Source organism: Lactuca serriola, chromosome 3, assembly GCF_051521515.1.
Source record: "Lactuca serriola cultivar US96UC23 chromosome 3, Lser_US96UC23_V15, whole genome shotgun sequence".
Taxonomy (NCBI): Eukaryota; Viridiplantae; Streptophyta; class Magnoliopsida; order Asterales; family Asteraceae; genus Lactuca; species Lactuca serriola.
In genome coordinates this window covers 232114389-232125806 of record NC_136410.1, presented here as the reverse complement: position 1 = coordinate 232125806, position 11418 = coordinate 232114389, and the positions used below count along the sequence as shown (strand labels likewise).

At 26.5% G+C, this 11418-nt stretch overlaps 1 non-coding gene across 1 annotated transcript; it reads left to right on the top strand.

The window, feature by feature from the left end:
- Nucleotides 1-293: 293 nt before the first annotated feature.
- Nucleotides 294-400, top strand: LOC145096351 (small nucleolar RNA R71). The gene has a single exon (XR_013703760.1). It is a non-coding gene; the product is annotated as a small nucleolar RNA R71 (small nucleolar RNA).
- Nucleotides 401-11418: the final 11018 nt, after the last annotated feature.

Sequence of the window (11418 nt, the reverse complement as noted above, 5' to 3'; positions counted from 1 at the left end):
ATTATCACAACTGACTCTTATTTCATGAATAGATTGATCCAATTTCATCATTCGCCTATCCATAATATCTAGTTTAGCAATGATTTTAGCCAATTTTTTGTTCCCTCCATCTCCTTTACCTCTAGTAACATCCTTTCATGGGTTGGGATACTGACTTGTGCTTCGCAAACTCTTCAATCAACTCTTTAATAGTTTTCCGCTCCTTCTTCGTCATTGGTCCTTAGGAGTCAAGAAGTTGTTTTGTTGTTACATTCACTTCATCATAGAAAATGGACAATTCTTGTTGGACATTAAGATCATGTTGAGGACAACTCCTAAGCAATCCCTTGTACCTCACCCATGCTTCAGACAATGACTCTCCAACTTCTTGTTGAAAATTACCAATCTTCTTCTTGTGCGTTGAGATGTTCGAAGGTAGACTAAATTGCTCAATAAAAGCATCACGAAGATTTGCCCAAGAAGTAAATATGGGCGTAAGTGACTTCAACCAAACTTTGGCTTCACCGGTAAATTTCACCGGAAGCATCCTAAGTAATACTGACTTTCTTGGAATGCTAGGAACACTGAAGTAGTTTGCAATGTCCTTTAATTCATCAATATTCTTGAATACATCTTCATACTCTTTCCTGGTGAAAGGTATATCCTTGAGCATCGATAAAATATGGCATTTGAGCTCAAAACTTCTTTTAGCTGGTATTTCGGGTGGGACAAGGCATGGTCCATGTTCTTCATGTATTATATTCTTGTTATCTCCCATCGTCATTCTTGTAATATCCGCCATCTCTTCAACCTCACTCTTTATCTCTTCCTCGTCTGAACTTTTTTCGGTAGATGTTTCTGGCTCATATCCAATTCCCTTCTTTTTAGGTGTCCTCTCGAAACTTTCAAATCCCTTGTCCGATTAAAAAGTGCTTGTTAACTCATTGACTTACTTGTTCTTCTTATTGTGAAAAGTTGATTCTGGAGGTTGAAATGGTGCGCACTATTGGCATTTTAGATCCTCAGGTCATAAATCACTGGAATAAAAAAAACAAAACAAAAACGCATAAAAGGAATAAAAATCACTAAACTAAAAATTAATTAAGATGAGACAACGACGATTAAGATGAGATAACGACGAGGTGAATAGTAACATGACGTGTTTGCACCTCATAGAGAAAAATAAAATAAAATTAATGATGAAAAAATAACTTTTTTGCGGTTTTACCCCACAAGAAGGATATAATAACTAAAAGCAATTAAACTATAAATTAAATAATTAGTTCCTCGGCAACGGCGCCACAAACATGATCTACACAAATATACCTATCAGTCTTAAATTTGTAACCTAACAAAACTTTACTAACTATGAACTTATAGGCAGTATACCTAGTCAGATTATAGAATAGCTCAGGTAAGACGGGTGTCGAACACAGGGAACGGAATTCAATTAAATATAATAACTACTTCTAATTAAACTAAGAACCAAAATATGATTAGGGGTTTCTACTGATTTTTCAAGATCATAAGAACTTAATATCAATTAACAATCAAGCAAGCAAAGAAAACAAATTAACTTCAAGAATTAAAAGAATACTTCTGCTTAGATCTAATTTCACCTTCTCCTATGGTTGATTTCAAATGGATGGATTATATTGATTTCCAATTTGTTACTAGCTATTATGATCAAATATCTACGCCTACCAATTTATGAATTACCAAGCAATCATCATGCACAAGTTAAACACCGGATCTATAATAAGCACAAATTTTAGTAAGAATGATAGTAGTTACTTTCATATGATCAAGTTAAGCAACCCAGGGCAAATTAAGACTAATCATGCTCTCTAACACAATTAAAGTTACTATCTTTAATTACTTAATCTAAGATGTGATTAATCCTAGCTCCAACTATTTAATGATCATAAACAATTAGGAAACAAATTAATGAAATTAATATGATCACTTAACACACATAATCTGATGAATAAGCAATATAAACTATAAGAAATACATGCTAGGGTTTAAATATCAAACACAAGTAAAATCAATAATAAGCATCCAATAATCAAAATCAAAACATATGGATTAGGTTCATCTTCACCAAACAAAAGTAAAACGGTTTTAGTCTCCCATTGTAGCAGAAAAACACATAAAATCCATATAAAATAAGCTAGACAAAAGTAATGATTAGCAGACCAACTAGATCAATGTGGAATTCTTCTAAATCTTCTTTAATCCTTGAGATCCCATTGATTTTCGATCTTCTTCTGATTTTCTAAGGGTTTTCATTCATATTTCTCCTCAGAAAACCGATCACATGCTATCCAATTTGACCTAATGTTTGGGTTTTTATAATTTCCTTATATCGGTTCACCACGTCATGGTTGGACACCACCACATCGTGGTCCTCATGTAAATCCCGTATTCTCTAAGTCATCTGATTGGTCAAGAGTCTTCCGATTACCATGTCATGTTGGAGGATCACCACGACGTGGTCATCTATTTTCAAGTCTTATTTTTCTTCATTCCAACTTTAGCTCATCCATTCATGCTTTCAACTCCTTGTTTCCTTCCTTTCTATCCCAAGCAATTCCTCGCTGCTACAAAACATATTTCAAACATAATAAGTACCTTTTGTCCCAAAAGAAACATAATTGTAGCTAAAAGTATTAGAAATATGCATTAAGTACATAGTTAAATATGTACATATCAATGGTTAAGTAAGTAAGCTCAAGTGTTTAAAACTTCTGTAAAAATCTTTGTGTTTCCATAATTTCTCTTTGTGTTACCTATTCATAAATGATTATTATATAAATAAAATATTTGAAATTTGGTTACAAATTGTAGAGATGTGGTTATCCAAAGAAAATATAATGAATCTATAATAACATTTTTTATCTATAAATAATTATATGTGAAGAATAATATATTTTTTTCATATTTTATTCATATATGATTACTAATCATTCCAATCAGAAATGAATTTTTAAATATTTTTACAAATTGTTACCTTCATTTTATTTTCCTTAGTAGTTTCAACTCCTGATTCATCTCTCATCTCAATATTCTTTGTTTTAGCTTTCCCTATATGATCTACATCGTAAATAAATATTCCAATTATATATGAGTTTTCATCTATATTCATCTGTGAAAAAAATTAACTATAAAATTTGTATTAATATACTAAGTATAATTAATTAGTGAATCATCGATTTATCTCCATTTCCTTTTGTCTTCTCAACTTCTCCTCCTTGTTTATTTCCATCTTCAACTTTCCCTTCCCTGAAAGATCTACGTCATATATATATATATATATATATATATATATATATATATATATATATATATATATATATATATATATATATATAAACAATACATTATTTATTCATAAATAAATATAAACATTTTAATATATTCATTTATGAATAAGTAATGCATAACATTACTTATGAACAAGTAATTCTATCTTGTACTCATTTATATATGAATAGTTTGTTATTCACTTATCAATAAAAAAATCTTATTAAAAACTCAATACAAACATTATAACATATTTATTTATGAATAAGTAATGCATAGCATTAGTCATGAACAAGTAATATTATTTTTTTACTTATTCATATATGAATTGTATGTTAATCACTTATGAATAAGCAATCTTATTAAAAAATCAATATAAACATTTTAATATATTCGCTTATTAGTGAATCATCTATTTACTTGTATCATCTCTTTTTGCCTTCTCAACTTCTCCTCATTGTTTATCTTCATCTTTATTTTTTCCCATTCCTGCAAGATCCATATCACACTAGGCGTAACCTCGCACGTTGCGCAAGAATGCATTTAAGTGGTTAAAATAATTATGGGAAAGAATAAAAATATGTTGAAATTTACGTTGTTAGTCATGTTTTGGGCATTAACCGAATTATCAAATAACATAAAAATCCATCAACTTATATTTTGATACTATCTAATATAGTCCATACCTTATAAAGTTTACTTTTACTTTAATAATATCCAATATATATTATAAGTTTTTGTATAACATTAATATAATCTACTTTTCTTATGTCCGATAATATTTTTTGGATAATATAAGAAATAAGTTGTTTTGAATGAGCTACTAATAAACAATATTGAACTAATAAACTTTCTATTACACTATTTATATTACACCAAAACATCCAAGGTTTCATATATGAACTTTCAAATATTAAACATTGAAATTAAGAATGAAGTCATACAAAATATATCATTATACATAAATGTCATCAAGAGTTTTAAAATAAGTCAATTAGTAAATATGATATTCAATTTTAATTACATATTTTGCAAGGCGTACGTTTGACTTTATGTTGGTGCGCCGAGAATCATCTTCCTTAATTTGTACCTAAAAAATTAAGGTGAATAGGAATATAAAATAGATATTACTAAGCATTAATATAAATAATTAAAAAGGGTATGTGGATCTCATACCACCGGTTAAAGATAACATACATCTCTAGTGGTATCGATTCCTATGTCAAATTGAAGCAGTCATTCTATGTACACCTAATTTTCTAATTACATAAATAAATATGAGTAACCAAACATAAAAATGTTATCTTTATGTAGGAAAAATATTTTAGTTAACTAACAAACCAAATAATATAAGTTTAAGAGTTAGGAGTTTCAGAACATTAATATTTTTATTAATCAATCAATTAAGTAACACATGTTGAAAATTTTTACAATCATTATTAAAAAGCATTTGAAATATTAGATTTTAAATGAATTTTGGTTGAAGTGTTTTGACCTATATATATATATATATATATATATATATATATATATATATATATATATAGGGAGAGAGAGAGGTAGAGAGAGAGAGAGAGAGATGGAAAGTATAACATATGTATGATATTTAATTAATTATCTTTTTGAAACGGTACAATTATAAAAATAAAAAAAAACATATTTAAAGTATTTAATTAAATATTTTCGACATCACTCTATATAACATATGATCAATATATTAACGATTAAACTACAATATACAACGACGGTATTACAATAATCCAAAAACGAAGAAAATATAAGAACAAATTATTATAACAAACTTACAAATTAAAAGCTCTAGTCTAATAGCATATCTTCAAAAGTGGCCATAAGACCTCAACCCAGCACAAAAACCTTTAAGTTTGTTTTTCTTTCTGAAATTTGTATATGATTTGTATGCATGTCTTCCCAAAAGATTGACCTTTTTATAGTAAACTTTTCACTAAATGCTAATTAAATATAATATAAGTTATAAAACTTTTGAGTGTTAAATCATAATTAAGAAAACTTTTGAGTTGCATTAGTTAAAAAAGGGGGTTTCAAATGAATGTGGTTTTGAGGAAGTTAAAAAATGGGGTTTCAAATGCATGAGATTCAAGAAAAAATGCTAGCTTTATAAGTATGTATGATTTGTATGCATGTCTTCCCAAAAGATTGACCTTTTATTTTAAATTTTTCACTAAATGCTAGTTAAACATAATATAAATTATAAAACTTTTGAGTGTTAAATCATAATTAAGAAAACTTTTGAGTTGAATTAGTTAAAAAAAAATGGGGTTTCAAGTGAATGTGGTTTGAGGAAGTTAAAAAGGGGGGTTTCAAATGCATGAGATTCAAGGAAAAAAGCTAGTTTTATAAGTATGTATGATATGAATATTTAATCTAATTAAGTGTAATTAACAACTGAATTATCCATTTACCACCATCATCTCCCTTCTGATTCTCAACTTCAACCCCATTTTTATCTCCATCATCATCATTCTTATTTCCTCCATTCCCTGCAAAATTCAAATCATATATGAATATTGAATCTATTATAACATTTTTATCTATAAAAAAATAATATGTGAATAATAACATTTCTTATATTCATTCATATATGAATTTTCAATATAAATAGATACATACCCTTAATAACTTGATTGTTCATAATATTACATTTTTTTTCCGGTCATTGTTGTGCCTAGTTAAAATTTAATAAAAAATGTGTTATTTTGTAATAATATTTTTATATAAAAGGTAAATCAAAATATACCTATATAAATACTCTGCAAAAGAGTTTTCATTTCAGATTTGTTCCATATTTCATCTTCTTGGCTACTTAAATTTGAAGTTAGAATGCCAAGCATATTACCCATAATGTTTCTAACAATTATACCCAACTGATTTTTGGCTTGTTTATTCACGACATTATGAAATGGTTCACTATTGTCTTCGTCATTATCTGTTTCATTAGTCTCTATACTCTTTTTCTCTTCATCATTCTCTTTTTCATTGGTGTCTCCATCATTCTTTGTTCCTTCATTCTCCCCATTCTTTTTCTCTTTATCATTCCCTTTTTCACTATATCCTTTGACATTATGACTCATGTGTTCATCATTTAGATTTACATCATTTCCATTAATCAAATAATCTACATCAGGTTCATCATTATCATCTCCTTTATCATTTTTTCAACATTTGTTTCATCATTCTCTTCTTCATAATTTCCCTCTTTATATTTCTCTTGATTGTCTTATTCATCATTTCTTTTTTCACCTAAAACAGGTGTCAAATTAATACATTCAAATCTAGTTTCATTACACAGATATATAAATTATTAGGAAATTTAAATTTTCCATGCTTCCATTTTTATCTTCAACAATTAGATTTGTTATCTTTTCTTTCAAAATCTTGAAACTTTCCTTTTCAGTAAACTTTGTAATTACATCATTGAGTTTTGAATTTGGTTTTTCCTTCATCCTCTCAAAAGTATTAAACATTTTAGATAATTCCAATTCATATGCCTATGTAATAAAAAGAAATATAATTAGAAATTAATATAATACATTATTGTAATCATATATAATTAAAATGTTCAAATATTTACCTCAACCGAATCCTCTTCATCTTTATTAGAATTGCCATCTTCCTGATCAGTATCTCCTTCAACTTATTCATCAACAAAATTTTCAATTAATTTCCCAAGACCAAATTTACCTATCTTCCTGTTCAACTTATCGTTTCTTAACTCTAATAACAAATTATTGGATGTTTACGTGGTACCATTAGAGCTTTAGAGTGGATTTTATCAACATAGAACAACTATAGATAGATGATAATTACTTAATATTCAGAAATGAATATATACAAAATATTGTATTGCTTATTCATAAAAGAATAATATATTAACTTATGAAATAAGTAATGCAAATCATTACTTGTGAACAAATATTACTACATTTTAGTCATTCATTTATGAATAGTGTGTTATTCACTTATAAATAAGTTATCCTATTAAAAATGAATATAAACATCATAATACATTCAGTTATAAATAAGTACGCATAACATTACTTAAGAACAAGTAAAATTATCTTTTACGCATTCATACATGAATAGTGTGTTATAAACTTATATATAATTAACCTTATTAAAAAATTAATATAAACACTATAGCATATTCATTTATGAATAAGTAATACATATCATTACTTATTAAGAAGTAGTTATATATTTTTAATCATTCATATATATAGTGTGTTACTCATTTATGAATAAGCAATCTTATTAAAAAATCAATATAAAGATTACAAACAAATCATATTATCTTTTATGCATTCATACATGAAGAAGACAACAAAATATATTGTATAACTTACCACCTAGAAAGCTAATGGCCCAAAAAAACTAGTTGTTATCCATGTATTGTATGTATGAGTTATTTGTTCTAACAAGACAATCCAAAACATAGTTTCACAAGTCTATCTTGCTAATATCTTTTTTCCTTGATATATAACTTAACGGGAACATACAGCATCTTCCCGTTAATGTTTACTCACAAAATGTGTTGACAAAAAGAACAAATAAGTTCAGTTGAAACTTGCTTTAGTGGTACAAACAATAGCCTTTTTAATTGCATTCCGTGTGATGATTGATCATTCTTGAAATTGTTTCTTCTAGACTTCATAACATGTATCCTCAAAAAGCTATTGAACCAATTTTGTAAGTAGCATTCCACCAATTGGAATCCGCAACATCTCATGAACTGAATATGTTGTTACTTTGAGTTCTTTGCCTTCAGCATGTATTACCATTCTCTCAGAATCAAATTGTTGAAGAATATAAAACCCTTGCTTGAGTGTTATATCAATCATTTTAATTCTTAACAAACTTCCAAAACCCAAAGATCGTACACATTCGTTTTGTTCTTTGTGCATCCCTAGAATGATAACTAGTAAGGACTCTAGTGAACATCTATTTTTAACAGAATAAAATTCATTTACCCTGAGTACTTTCTTTTGTTTCTTAATTGGTGAATCCTTTTTCTTTTGCTTTTTGGATGAAAAATTGTTTTCGAAATCTGAATCTGAATCTTCTAGTTGTCACTTTTCCGGAGTGTTTGTTTTATTCTTGCGCATGGTTATCCTTTTTTGCTGGAATTTTTTCATTTTGATTCCTTCTTTTCTTTGGTGTGTTGATTTTATTTTTTTTCTGCTAAATGAAATCGTATAATACATGAATAAGATGGAAGTATATGAATATGATAAATATATAACAATGATATGTAGTTATTAATATAGGAATAAATATGAAACTTATCTTTTTGTTGTATTCATATATTTTATATATTTTATAAGATAATATTGATGAAGTACACGAATATATATATATATATATATATATATATATATATATATATATATATATATAGGGTGGGTTCAATAGAGAACTATAATTAACCAAGGAACCAATCGTGAGCGTCGAAAATCATAACGATCAACGGCCAAAAAAACTCACCACTTTTTTTTGTTTAAAATTTTTTTAGACAATATTTTTTATCGAAAAAAAAACCGAATATACCGTTCACGATTTTCTGTCCTCTTTCCATAGAGATCCATGATGATATATAAAAAAATGAACTTTTTTTTTTGAAAAAAACTCACTTCATTTTCTTTGATGAAAAAAGTTAAGGTCTATTTTTTTATAGAAAAAAAATTAATAAATATATCAAAATTCATATTTTTTGTACTTTTTAAACATACATTCATATTCATGTTAAAAAAATAAAAATAAAATAAAAATAATAAAAAAACATATTTCAGTTCACATTCACATTGTGAACCTGTTCAGATTCATATTGTAAACTTGTTCAGATTCATATTGTGAACCTCCTCAGATTGTAAGTCCCTAATCTGCTTGTATATCAATTAGATCTGTTTGATGGTGCGGAATCCCAATCAAACGGATGATGTCAGATCAAATAGAAGTGAAGGAGAAGAAGAATAATATGAATCTCAATGTATTAATGAATAGAATGATGATCCTTTACATGAGATTCACACACACACTTACTCACACTTTCTTTTCTCTCTCTCTCTAAAACACCTTCAAAATGCACACACTTAAGCTTTCCACTAGTGTTTGTACCCTCACCTGCACTCCTCACCCTATATATATATATATATATATATATATATATATATATATATATATATATATATATATATATATATATATATATATATATAATGGACCTAAGGCCAAGCCCAAAATACAAATAATTCAATGCTCGGTCCAAACTACAATTAATCCTATATTATTTTTGGCCAAAATAATAAAAACAGTAAATGCTTAGAAAAGCAAAGTATAAACCATATGTTTGACCCAACACAGATTCATAGTGTGCATAATAATAAGTCAGATTCACAGTGTGAATCTGAACTGATCGGAGCTTTTTCACATTGTGAATGTTAAAATTTGAATGTTTACAGTTTAGATTCACAGTGTCAATCTATACTGATCAAGGTTTTTTTTTTTTTTGTAAACTTTCTCAGATTCATAGTGTGCATAATAGTAATTTAGATTCACAATGTGAATCTGAACTGTTCGAGACTTTTCATATTGTGAATGTTAAAAATTGAAATATTTACAGTTTAAATTCACAGTGTGAATCTACACTGTTCAAGTTTTTTTTTTTTTTTTTTTTAACCGGTGTTGATGTTTATTAATAGAGTACAAAAATTTAATATTTTTGGTATAATTAGTTTTTTTGATAAAAATAAACTTAAATATTGAAAACACTAAGAAAATTAAGTGAGTTTTTTTCGAAAAAAAATCGTTTTTATATATCATCATGGATCTCTATGGAAAAAGGACGAAAAGTCGTGAACAACGGTATATTCAGTTTTTTTTTTCGATAAAAAACTTGGCTAAAAAAAATTTTAATGAAAAAATGATGTGAGTTTTGTTATAATCCGGTATGTGTGCGTCCATTATAAAAGTTTACAATCCTTCCTTTTTCCGTTGATCGCTTTAAATTCCGACGCTTTGGATTGGTTCCTTGGTTCCTTATATATATATATATATATATATATATATATATATATATATACTAGTTTATAACTCGTGGAAACCACGGTTACAAAATTAATTAAATATTCATAGTAAAAAATTCAAAATTATGAATCAATTATTTTATATAAAATTTTAAATACATTATTAATTAAGAGATTTTTTTATTAGTTATGTAAAATTATAATTATTGATTCAAATAAATATGTGAAATTAATTTATCATACATATTAGACTCTTTTTATTTGTGAACTAATGAAAACAATAATATAAAATTTAAAATTTAAATTTAAAATAAAGAATAAATAGATTGACAAATAACATCACATTAATTAGGAGGTTTAATGAATTTAAAATAGAGAATTAATAGAATGACAAGTGGCATCATATTAATTAGGAGTTCTAATATTATGACAAGTTCTAATACATTATTAATTAAGAGATTTTTTTATTAGTTATGTAAAATTATAATTATTGATTCAAATAAATATGTTAAATTAATTTATCATACATATTAGACTCTTTTTATTTGTGAACTAATGAAAATAATGATATAAAATTTAAAATAAAGAATAAATAGATTGACAAATAACATCACATTAATTAGGAGGTTTAATGAATTTAAAATAGAAAATTAATAGAATGACAAGTGGCATCATATTAATTAGGAGTTCTAATATTATGACACTTGGCAAAAAGACTACTCTTTTATTAGTATATATATATATATATATATATATATATATATATATATATAGGGTTAGGATTAAATGTGAATCCTAAGTATGATGTGAATGTATTACCAAATTCTTGTCATTAGACTTAAAAGAATTAATGATTATGATTGTAGGGTGCATGGAAGTTAACATGGGATAAGATACATTATATAATTACAATTAATTGATTAGAAGGCTATTAAAGGGTAAATATTACATTTTATTAAGAGAGGGAAAAAAATTACTACATTTAAGGAAACCAATTTAAATCTATTAATAAAATCCAAATTACTATTTTTGAAAAGCAAATTTTTTATTTGAAATCACGTATCGATTAATCTAC